The sequence below is a fragment of the Malus domestica genome, chromosome 09 (genome assembly GCF_042453785.1).
Source record: "Malus domestica chromosome 09, GDT2T_hap1".
Classification (NCBI taxonomy): Eukaryota; Viridiplantae; Streptophyta; class Magnoliopsida; order Rosales; family Rosaceae; genus Malus; species Malus domestica.
This window is the reverse complement of record NC_091669.1, coordinates 10,861,276-10,874,312: the sequence shown is the minus strand read 5'-3', so window position 1 is coordinate 10,874,312 and position 13,037 is coordinate 10,861,276. Positions and strand designations below refer to the sequence as shown.

The window sequence follows — 13,037 nt, the reverse complement described above, 5'->3', positions numbered from 1 at the left end:
AGGGTCGAAAGGGGTGTGGAAAACACCCTTGCTACGATGCAAATCGTTCCACGCTTCACCCAAAATACATCTATATATGATGAAGGATTTGGAAGCTACTTTGGTTTGCCTCACTAGATTTTTTCAGTACAAGAATTCGGTGCTTGTGGAATCTAGCTACCACTGCTAGTTATATATACGAAGACCTACAGATGTTCTGGTTAGAAAATATGATTATGAGACAATGGTTCAACATTAGGGCAAAAGGATAGAGAAAAACTTAAGAAGACTTGAATAGAGACTTTAAGAAAAAACATGGAATACTTCGAGCTAATGAAAAACTTAGCCCAAAAGTGCTTGTCTTTCAAGTAGAAGAAACCGTGTCAAGTAGTGTTATTAATCCATTCATATTATGATACGTGTATTCATTTATTAATATTCTATTTTCTGTCAATTATGTCGTCCACCCATGTTATCACACATGATTTAGTAAAAGCACATGGAGAAATGGCCGCCATAGTACAAAGATTCCTTTCATAACAAGCTTATGGAGCCAGCTGACAGTAAAACATATAGAATTTTCCTCCAAATTTGAGATGGAAAATGGGTTTTGGACCTTGAAACAGAGAAAGAACTACATGGAACGGGTTCATGTACAAGGCCGCAGGGAGGCGAGACTTACACATTACCTTGTATTGGTGGTCATGGTGAACAAAAACCCGTAAAATACAAGTCTTTCTCCATGAGACGGTGTACGTCTTAAAGAGGGATATATGTATAATATAGGCTTTATCTTCTTGGTCACTTTAAAGGATTTTGGGCCTACGTTTTATCCTGCTGTAGTCTTGAAGTGAGGAAAACCTTGGGCTAGGCCTAACTGTATATATTTCAGCAGCCTTCAAAGGCTTGGATGCTGGTGGGAAATGAGAAGTATAGATGGCTAAAACTGCATGGGGTGAGTCTTTCTTCAAGGAAATCATCAGAGAGTTTCGAAACCGAGATTGTTTGCCTCTTTCCTTAATGATCAACATGAGACATCTAAGGCAATGCTCTTACTTTCTAAACATTAATCAACACACATATGGCAGATAACTATAGTTGCAGATTCCACGACATCTGCTGGTTTTGGACACCGATCACCATCATACCTATGATCGAACAAACAAACTGACATTTATTGTGCTACAAATCCTTCCCTAGCATAGGTTAGCAGTAGCACAAGCACACTAAACATTCTTCTCAAGTTCCGACATATCTGACTAGACAACATTCTGTAAACACATTCTGCCATAACTTTCTCATATGAGAATCCTCTTCGTTTGTTTTCAACCCTAATCCACTCAAAACCAATAGAAGTTTGCACATCTAGTACCGGAATCAATCTGCTAAGCAGCTGTAACTACACCATCTAAGCCTATTGCAACAATCAACCCAAAGAAAGATGCAAAAATTAGTAGAATGCAGGCAATTTAAACACGTGATAATATGATAGAACAAACTTAAAAAAAAAACAAATCACATCATGTGTCAAACAGCACAAACTTCAAACTTTCCCCAAGATTATAAAGGTCAGGACAAAATGCAGAAAGAGCTTACGAATCCTCGGGAGCTGGCTGGTTAACCCCAACCTTCTCCGACAACTTACTCAAAGATGCAGGCGGACTAACTTGATATTTCACTTTTCGAGAAGGTGAGAGAAATACCTCAGCCAATTCAAGCTTCTCTGGGATGAGACTTGTGCTGTCCATGGTTTTACTGAGCACCTTCAGCGCTAGCTCGACTCCCTCTTCCCTAGTCATATCATCCTTGTAATCCTGCTTAAGCATTGACTGCGTAGCTTGGTTGTTAGCCCCAATCACAGCAGCTTTCCAGCCGGCATAGTTTCCGCTCGGATCACTCATGTAAAGCTGGAAACCGTAATTCTTGTCCCAACCAGCGAACAAAAATGAAACACCAAATGGCCAGAGACCACCAAACTGTGTGTACCCCTGCTTGGTATCACAAAGTGATTGAACAAGCTACTCAACTGGCATCGGTTCCTGATATGCAAACATGTAGCGCTGAGCTTGGACCCGAGCGGTGTTTATCAGAATGTTGGCATCAGACATTATGCCAGCCACAGTACAAGCGACATGGTCATCAATCATGTACATTTTCTCAGTGGAAGTTGAGGATTGGAGGAGTTTGGATGTGACTTTCTTCTCACCAACCAAGACAACCCCGTCTTTCGACAGTCTTCCGATTGCTACCCGCATTCCCAATGGCCTCCATTGCATACTCAACTTGGTAGAGACGACCCTCAGGGGAAAAGATTGTTGTCCGGCTATCATATCTCCTAGACATCTTTGATTACAACTGTGAAGTAAACATCGAAATTTATAGTAAGAACACCCGGAAATTGAATTCGAATTCGAAAAGGAAGAACAAGGGAAACCCAGAAATCAAAATATGAATACAATTTCGGCAAGTATTCTTCTTCAATCTAACATACAAAATTACTAAATATCATCAATTCGGCAAATGCATATTTGAAATACTAAGAACATCAGAACCCAGATAAAAAAATTACAACATTAATATCACCGAACAGATGAATGGATTAACAAACATTAAAATGCACGATAATCAGAGGTACCAACCAGCGAATTACAATGAAGCTGTCGACATTTGAGAAATTTCTCAGAAACTAATTGAAAAAACGATTGTTATGATCCTATATTTCGATCGCAATTAGTGATGTAATAGCAGACTAAATATGAGTATTAGGTCATGTTTGGCACACAGTATAAGGCACCGGATAGTACTAATAATACGGTGTACGGTGTTTGGTGGCCGTTTGGATTAAATAGGCACCGGATTAAATAATCCGGGCCCACCATTTTAATACACTCTGCACCCGCTTAGCAATCCTCTCCAATAGGTTGGTATAATTAGTCGGGTTCGCGCTCCTTCTCTTCGACCCTCTCTGTTCCTGCCCAACGCGAACTCTCTCCACCAAGGTATTGCTGCTCTGTCTCTCCCTCCTTCCCAACTGCCAGCAGAGGCTCCGGCGACGGAGGAGCCCAAGAAGGAAGAAAAGGTAGCTGGGCAGACGAAACCCAGGTTTTCAATTATGGTGTTTCTAGGTTTTCAATTATGGGTTTTCAATTTTTTGCTTCTGGGTTTTCATCTTCTCCATCTTTTTGCTTCTGGATTTTCAATTATGGTGCTCGAATTCAAGATTTCTGGTCACGTTCTTCAACTTTTGCATATAGAGGAAGACTCTGGTGTGCAGCTAAAAAGTTATTGATTTGAGTTGGCTTGTTGAGGGTGAACATTTCTGATTTGCTTCGGAAAAGGAGACCTAGTTGCCGTCTTCTCCTATTTGGTGTATCATGTGTGAAAGGAAAGGAGATGATGGAGATCATTTGTTGTCCACTGTCTAGGAGCTTTAAATTTGTGATTCTTATTATTTGGACAGGCTGTAATGAGTTGGGTAAATTTCAGAAGGGTTCCAATCACTGATTAGTAAAAGTCTGGATGCTTTTGGTAGAGGTAATAAGGCTAGACTGCTGAGGGGCTGCTGCATGATGGCTGCTTTGTGGGGTTTACGGGTGGAGAGGAACATGAGGATTTTTGACATTTTAAGGGGGGTGGGGTAGAAGAGCCTTCACAATGGGTGAGGTTTTTGTTGTCTCTTTGCACTGGTGTCATCAGAGTTTTGGAGGATTAACATGTTCTTCTCTTTTGCTCAATTGGAAAGTTGCTATGAGATAACTTGGTTGTTGTACCCTTTGATTTTTTTTCTTCCATTTTCTTATCCGGTTCAGTACCAAACACAGTATAAATAATACGATCATTAGTCCGATACTGCACCAAACGCCCGACTAATTTAGTCAGTACTATCCGGTGGCTATTTATCCTATCCGACAGAAATAGTCAGTACAGTCCGAGCTGCCAAATGAGTCCGAGAGTGATTAGTTATTGCCAGCTGGCAATTTGTTTTAGTGGAAACTTATATAAGCTCATGCTTTGGATGTAAAAGGGAGATCAGAATTTACAACAAAGAAATTAAATACAAAAATATTTGGAGCTCTGCTCCTTCATCTTTCCTTCCCTCATCTTCCATAGCTTTCTTGTGCTACTTACAGATTGATTAAGGGAATTGAGAATTGGGTCTTATCAATGGTATCATCCTTCTCGAATCCTGGTTTCCCTCTTGTGCACGCCCACTCGACCCGTCTTCTTGCCATGGATGCGCTCCTCTCAGCTGCAATCGACTCCTTCAAAGCTTCGACGCGTGCTGCGATCCGTGAAGCTATGGATTCTGCACTCACCGCCATTCATAAGGCTATGAATCCTGTCCTCGTAGAAATCCGTAGTGACCTTGCTTAGTTACACTGTGACTTGGCTCTCAACGTCGAGGGAGATTCTGATCCAGCCTCGATGTGTTCCGAGGAAGCTAAATCGATCGAGGTCGGTCACCAAAAACCTCAGAACGGAGACGGCAACCCACTGCGAATTTCGTCGACAATCCACACCAATTCTATTCTACCATTGCTCTCATCTTCACCGATGTTGCGAGCACTGGCAAATTCGGCCGTCAAGCCACACTCGAACAACTCCGCTGCATCTACAATATTGCTTCCGAAATCGAAGACGATGATATCTGCTCCGCAGCTACTCCTTAAGCACTTGTTCTCCAATACTACGAAAACTAGACCTGAGGTAGTTCTTAATTTGAGTATCATTTCAACAACTCCAAAGGCTAAATTCCATTCTCTTTTGACTGATTACTATGGTGCATACTTGAAAGATAAATTTGGATGAGTTAATTGGTATCTTGTGGGTAAATTGGTGAAGAAAATTTTCTATGCATTGCATCTGTTTGATGATATGTCTAAGAGGCATAATAGGGATAATATGTCATTGAGTAGCAACCTGGAAGCTTTGGATATTGTTGTATTCGTTTGTCGTTATTTACCTAAAGATCTTGCAGCTAGTTTCACTGAGAAGAATGGGACTTTGGGTCATATCAATGCTATCAAGCAGTTCATCTGCTTATCACTGTTACACATCTGTGCATTCACAGTCATGGCCATTTCCCAGCATGACTATTCTATTTTCACCAGCTTGTTTTCAAAATTGAATCAGGAATTGTGTAATAGGGTTGGTGTACACCTTGATGCTGTTTTCTAGCGAATGACCAAATTTTCCAGCAACCGGGTTGGTGTCACACTCTAACTGATCTTTGTGACAATATATCTTATCAAAGGGTTGTCCTCAATAAGAGGAACAAGTTCAATAAAAGGAATTATACAATATGGTTGATGGAGAGGCCCTGCATTCTCCTATCTTTTAAGGTATTAGAAGAAAATGGGAAGAGAAAAGTTTCAGATTTGATCAGTTTGGCAAAGAGGACTCAGATATGGCAGCTGCTAGTGCTCTCAATGATACAATCAGTAAAGGGAATAACCTATATGTATCGATATTTGTTCAGAAAAGTAAGAATGATAACAGACTCCGTATCTTTTCCAACACTCTAAACCCTACGTTGTCTCAGGAAGTGGTCTGCTACAAGGGTCTGGAACTTGCTACAAATATTACAGAAGCATGTAACAATTGTGTTTTTGGTCAAATTGTGCTCTTGCTAGTGCAAATTGTTACAACCATGATCTGGCTCTTGAAAGAATATGCTAACTTGAAAGGGCTTCAAGATGGACATTTTAAACAAGAAGAGGAAGTGTTTGCAATACTCAGCCATAAACACAGAAATGATCATTTCAAAATCAAGGAAATCATTTCCATGGTTGCCAACAGTTTAACAAGTCTCCTGAATTTAGAGATTGAGTTCAAGCTTCTTTTGCAAGAGGATGGAACAACTATTGCTTCAATCTTATTTTTCTTGGTTTATGGAATGTGTTGAGGCACAAAACTGGAGGTCTTGGAACAACGTAAATCCGACCGTGAATCTGCAAGAAATGTAAATAACACAAGATGTATCGTGGTTGACCCCAAGGTTTGGGCTACGTCCACACTGATATTGTATTTCTGAGGGAGAGAGAGAGCTCTGAATATGAGAGTGAGAGCTTTGAGAGAGCTTAGAGCTTAGGGGATGTGAGGAGGCTTAGGAATTGGCCTCCTTAATTGTGAGGGTGAGGGGTCCTTTTATAGAATAAGGACTCCTCACTTATTACATATTTGCCCATTCCTTTATTACATAATTACATTTAAGTCCCCCGAGTATTTATACGAGATTTAAATACGAAGGCCCTAAGTATGGTACAAACAGTAGTCCCCCAAGTCTTCAGTCAAGAGAGTCTTTTGGCTGGAAACTTGAAATTCAGTCCATGTATGGGCCGAAGTAACTAGATGTCGTCTAGGACTAATACTCGATATGAGGTGGTGCTCAACCTGAAATGATGCTCAACTAGAAGTAGCACATGTTGCGAGGCTGCTTTGCTTGTGGCTTATGTTGCCTTGGTTGGTTCGGCTTGTGGTGTTGAAGGTGAGGGAGTCCCTTTTATAGAATAAGGGCTCGCTCCTCAATACATAAATGATGGGCTAGAGTTGATGCTCGTGGCGAGGCGGTTGCTCAGTAGGCGGCGATGCTTTCTAATGATAGTGAGGGAGTCCATTTTATAAAATAAGGGATCGCTCCTCAGTACATGAAGAATGAATGCTCTCTAATGAAAGTAAGGGAGTCCCCTTTATAAAATAAGGGCTCGCTCCTCAATACATAAGTGATGGGCTAAGTCCCCCAAGTATTTTTTTATGAGGCCCAGTTGAGGCCCAATATATAGTGTATAGTGTAGTCTCTCAAGTCTTCGGTCAATAGAGTCTGTTGGCTGGAGACTTCAAATTGAATCCATGTATGGGCCAAAGTGGCAGTTGTTCGGAAGTGGTATTTGTATACCCTGCACTAAAGCTTTGTAGGTGAAGCTTTGCAAGTGAAGCTTTGAAGCGGGAGCTCTGTAAATGAAGCTTTTGAAGCTAGAGCTTTTGTAAATGAAGCTTTTGAAGCTAGAGCTCTGTAAATGAAGCTTTTGAAGCTAGAGCTTTTGTAAATGAAGCTTTTAAAGCTGAAGCTCTGTAAATGAAACTTTTGAAGCTAGAGCTTTTGTAAATGAAGCTTTTGAAGCTAGAGCTCTGTAATGAAGCTTTTGAAGCTGATTGACATAAGTGATGCTCATGAATGTTTATGTTGATTGACATGAGTGATGCTCATGGATGTTGACATGAGTGATGCTCATGAATGTTGACATAAGTGATGCTCATGAATGTTGACATGAGTGATGCTCATGAATGTTGACATGAATGATGGTCATGAATGTTGACATGAATGATGGTCATGAATGTTTATGTATGATTGACATGAGTGATGCTCATGAAATGTTTATGTATGATTGACATGAGTAATACTCATGTATAGTTTTGGAGTAGTGGATGTACTTTTGATCACCTGGTTGGTGATAATAGCGGCAGGTTGCCGAATAATTTTGGAGTACTGGGCATATTTTTGATCACCTGGTTGGTGATAATAGCGGCAGGGTGCCGAATAAATTTGGAGCCATAGGGCCTGGCTCTTTTGGGCATATGGGCCTTCGCCCTCTACATAACATTGCAGCCCATTATTTTGGGCTTGCCGTTTTTTTTTATTACTCTCTGATGAAGTTTATACAGATGTCTCCGAAAGATAAGAAAAATAAATTACATCATTAAAAAAAACAAGAAAAGTAAATCACATCATTCTGGTGGGATGTTTATTCCTTGCTTATGCTTTCCTCCCCGCTCATTCTCTGTCCACCTATGTTGCTTTGTAAGGTATCTTTTGTTTGCAAACCACTTGCTTTTCTTGAACAGCCAGGTCGTGCCCATCACTCATCCTTTTTCTTTTTCTTTTTCTCTTTGCCCTTTTGCTTTCCACTGCGTCTCTGTCTCTGTATGTCTGTGCGCTGCCAGTTTTCAAAGTGGGTTCCTCCTGCTGCTTATCCATGTTATTGTTCTCATAAGAAATGTGAACACTTGTAGCCTGCTTGAATCGGACTCCGGTAGCTTTCTGGCCAAAGTTTGACTGTGAATATCAAACCTGGCGGTTGTGGTCTACTTAATCTGATCACGGTGATCATCTTCTGCATCTTCAAATTTATGCTGCTTTGATATTTTCACATTTTGAACAAACTACAAATGTTGAAGACTTTGTGGGTGGAAAATTAGTCGTGCCAGCAGAGAAGCATGATTACACATCTCCTAATGATGTAGAGCCTTCCTTTCTGTTGTCTAAGATACCCCCAAGCCTTTTGCATGAAACACTATTTTTCTTGCTGGACTGATCAGTTTCCATGCCTGAACTGCTAAGTTTCATATCTCATATATGTGAACTTGACTGGGAGTTCAATCTAAGCTCCATATTTGTTGAAGTTGACACGCCACTGGTAAGCGCTATTAGCAATGAATTCATATTCCAGTTACTTGTAAGAATTGAAACTTACATATCCGTCAATTTTCAATTGTGCAGGGACGTTGTGGCACCAGGAGCAGCGTTTTTTCTTCCTCTAATTGCAACAACATTTGAGACTTTGTTTCTTCATCTAGCTTCAGTCCTGCTATATCGACCTCCTTGCATGCCCTCATACTCTTTTTCCAGCCTCTCAAAAACCATATCGACCTCCTTACTGCCACGCCACAGGCTTTGAGGGAGTTCATCGTCTACCGCCATTGGAGCTCCACACAAGCTATTCAGCTGAGCTTGGAGACTTTTATGCTTTCAGTCGCTATTGTTTCAGTTTCGCCATTGCAGCGCATGAGAGATTCGGATTGACGGTAGGTTTAGATCTGCGATTCGAAGGATTTGGAATCGAGTTTTTGAGGAATCTAGCGGTGGCGGTCCGGCCGAGTGAGGATGGTCAGCTGAGAGACCGTTTGCTAGGAATAGGGTTTGAAGTAGTCCACCTGAATCTAGGAATGTAAATGCTTCGGCGCCGGAAACCAGAACCGACGAGATGAAAATTACGGCGAAGCACACGCACACACTCTTTTTGGCGGCCATATTATCGAAGAATCTAGATTTCTGGAGAAGAAATCGACGTCGGAGTTGTGAATTAAAATGCAGAAAAGCTATGGTTTATAGATGACAAGATGTACGTGTGAAGGAAGCAACGGGCATGGAGAGAGAGTAGAGATGGTTTAGAATGTGTGTTGTGGAAGTTGCGGAGAGTAAGAGAGATAGAGATATGGGACTGGTTTCTTGGGTTTTTCCGGGAAAACTTTGGGTTGTTGGGTTTTTGCAGATTTTGCAGATCCATGGTGGAGGTGAAAAAATGAAAGAGAACTGACATAGTTTTTTTGTATCGATTCCCACAGACGGGGCCAAATGTTGATGCACAAAACCGGAGGTCTTGGAACAACGTAAATCCGACCGTGAATCTACAAGAAATATAAATAACACAAGATGTATCGTGGTTCACCCCAAGGTTTGGGCTACGTCCACACTGATATTGTATTTATGAGGGAGAGAGAGCTCTGAATATGAGAGTGAGAGCTTTGAGATAGCTTAGAGCTTAGGGGATGTAAGGAGGCTTAGGAATTGGCCTCCTTAATTGTGAGGGTGGGGGGTCCTTTTATAGAATAAGGACTCCTTACTTATTACATATTTGCCCATTCCTTTATTACATAATTACATTTAAGTCATCCGAGTATTTATACGAGATCTAAATACGGAGGCCCTAAGTATGGTACAAACAGAATGCATTTCAAGGAGCAATGGAAATCTCGGACAACACCATATGTGACTGTACCTGAGCAACATTGTGTAAGCCATCATGTTTTCTCTTATGTGATTGGTAAAAAATGGATTTTGGTATTGTTGGAGTTGCATCATAAGAAAACTGGCAGACGTATTCGGATGCTCACTTTTGGTAGTGAAGAGCTAATAGTATTCAGGCCAAATCTAAGAGTTGATGGTGCTAGTGTATATGCATGGTTGTACAATTATGAAGGTATCTGCAAAGTCTGTCATAAGCTGAAAGTAATTTTGTTAGACAATATGGCACACATCAATGTATTGGTTGCTGCTGGTGTAATTTCATTTGGTTGTTGCTGGTGTTATTTCTTTGCCTGTTCTTCAGGAAGTATGTACATCACATTTGTCTTTGCATGGTCTTTGTATATTTGTCTTACCGTGAATGTAAGTTGGCAAAATGAGCTGTTTAAATTTTTGGAACTTGATACTACTCAGCCACCTTATGTATTCAAATGCCAACTATACACCTTAACAGAGGTGATAAAGGACATGGTTGAAGCTTTAGGTTTGCTCAGGCCCTCTAAATCTTCCATGCATAATATCGGTGTTGCTTATGAAGGTTTAAAGTTCAATGATTTCAATGATTCAGAAAGAATGACAGTTTTCAATATCTTATATAGGCTGGTCCCATCCATTAGCTTATTTCAGAAAATGGAGTTTTATGACAATCAGACATTAGGTGGTCCCGGTATCACTGAAAAAGGCTATGAGATATGCTTCCTCGAGGGGAATATGACTGAGAAAGACATCACTCCCATGGGTGGCTTCCCTCACTGTGGTGTGGTGAAGGATGGCTACATTGAATGGTGTGTTGGACCTAAGAAGAGGATAGTTAATCTTCGACAGTCTCTTCTCAATCAGACCTCTCGTCTTGCTCTCGAGGATATCAAGCTCAGAACCATCTCTAAGGCTATAATTCTTGGCAATGGTCCAATTGCTATAGTAGATGCATTAGTTGAGAATCTTCTGGCAGGTTCCCTGGGAGTTTGCCCATTTTCTCCATTTGATGTTGTTGCATGCTTTTTGGCAACTAGCATGGAAATTGAAATGATATCGTGGGTCGAAATTTATGAAAAGGCTACAAGTAACAAGTGCTCACTTACCAAGTTATGGGGAGCTGCCATAACCAGCTCAGGGTTGCTGTCAGGCTCATCTCCTCAAGTTGTGAGCTACCTGCAGATTGTATTTGCATTCCCTACAGCTTCCCTTCTGTTGCAAGACTCCTTAGTTTCTGCTCGTTCAAATAAGTTTTTCAATTTTCAACCTTGAGGACAAGGTTGTTCTTCAAGGGGGAAGTATTGTTATGATCCTATATTTCGATCACAATTAGTGATGTAATAGCAGACTAAATATGAGTATTAGGGAGTGATTAGTTATTGCCAGCTGGCAATTTGTTTTAGTGGAAACTTATATAAGCTCATGTTTTGGATGTAAAAGGGAGATCAGAATTTACAACAAAGAAATTAAATACAAAAATATTTCGAGCTCTGCTCCTTCATCTCTCCTTCCCTCTACTTCCATAGCTTTTTTGTGCTACTTGCAGGTTGATTGAGGAAATTGAGAATTGGGTCTTATCAACGATCGTTGGTGAATGCGAATCTTACCCAGATTCGCTCACGCTCCGTTCGTGCAGATAGTCAAAGAAATTGTATAGCTTTGCCGCCTATTCGGCTCAGCTCCCTCTTTCTTCTTCAGTTCTTCGTCGTCTTCTTCCTCAAGAAGTAACCAAAGGTCTCACTTTGTTTGCTCTGGAGCAAGGGCTTTCGTGAAAATTTGGGCAAAACGATGGGGATAAATATGGGCCTGTTTGACGTGGGTAGCCCAAATGTTGGTTCGTATGCAACCCATAATATTCAAGCATGTTTTTAAAATTTTGATAAAAACATGAGAAGATATAGTAGGGATTGTGGTTTTTTTTTCTTTAATACAAATATTATTACTAAGATAAGGGAGAAAGTTTGAAACTATTACAATAATTTAAGGGTGGAAGGTGTTTCGAACTCAAGACATATAGGTAAAAACTCAATACCTTATTCATTCAGATATTTGACTACATACATACATATATAGTAGGGATGAATGAGATAAATAATAGGAAAATTTTGGTGGGCTCGATAAATTTATCCATAAATTTATTAGCATTGGTTTTGGTTTGTGTCAATTATTAAAGGTCTTTTTCTTTCATTTGTCTTAAACTAATATAAGAGTCAAACAAAATTTCAACGAGGGGATTTATTTGTTATTGGGTTCAACGACAGATAATACCCCACATTCACTCCGTTATATAAAAAGATTATTTGAGACTGTAGGAGTGACATTAAGTGCTTTTTGTAGAACGATGATTCTTTTCATTCCAAATTTTCTCTGTACTCATGTCGTACATTTATTGTATATAAATTATTTTAAATTTTTTATTTTAAATTAAATATAAACTGTATTTGATAAAAATTGATCACACAATATACAATAAACATATACGATATGATGATATTCAGAATCCTCGCAAAGAAGATTCCTTTCGGTAGAGAGTTTGGTATTGCATGGCAGCATGTGAGACAAACATTGCTCATCAGAAGTAATTGAATTGGAACTTGAAATGTTTTAGTAACACTATTGAAAGTTAGGTGAGGACATATCATTTTTTTTATAGAAATTTTAATGAAAAATTTTTAATACTGTTTATTTAAAAGAAAAATCATATTTTTATATTCAAAAATCAATTCTGATGCTATTCACTTTACATTTTATTTTGTCCTTATCGTTAAAACTAAAAATTTTCACATTCTTTTCATTAATTTTTTTTAAATTCTTCTTCTCTCTCTAAATTGTCGATATGGTGGTCGATCTCGATCATATGATCGCTAACATGTTTTTTTGGGATAAATTGATCAAATAATTGAAACATCGAAAGAATATTATTCCGATTCCCCTTTGGATTTGGTGCATGTGATTCAGCAGGACCTAAGAAAGTTGTTGACATATGTGTTGCATGCATGCATGCATCGACATGCATGTGGCACTTGACGTTGATAGTTTATTCCTACTGTATCTTTAGGTACGAATGCAGTCAAAAAGTAACTCAATAATGCAGTACACAATCACGTGCACCTGCAAACACACTTTACATAGCCACCGACAAGGGAGAGCTAGGAACCTACATTGCTATGTTATTAGCGTTTCGATATAATAATATAATATTATGTACGAGTTTTTATCATATTAATAGACCGAAACACTACGGTGGTTCCATCCAAGTCATTCTACAGAGAAAACCAGA

At 39.7% G+C, this 13,037-nt stretch overlaps 1 pseudogene; it reads right to left on the bottom strand.

Annotated features, from left to right (window-relative positions):
* Positions 1-1,447: 1,447 nt before the first annotated feature.
* LOC103443140 (proteasome subunit alpha type-4-like) lies at positions 1,448-2,470 on the bottom strand (annotated as a pseudogene).
* Positions 2,471-13,037: the final 10,567 nt, after the last annotated feature.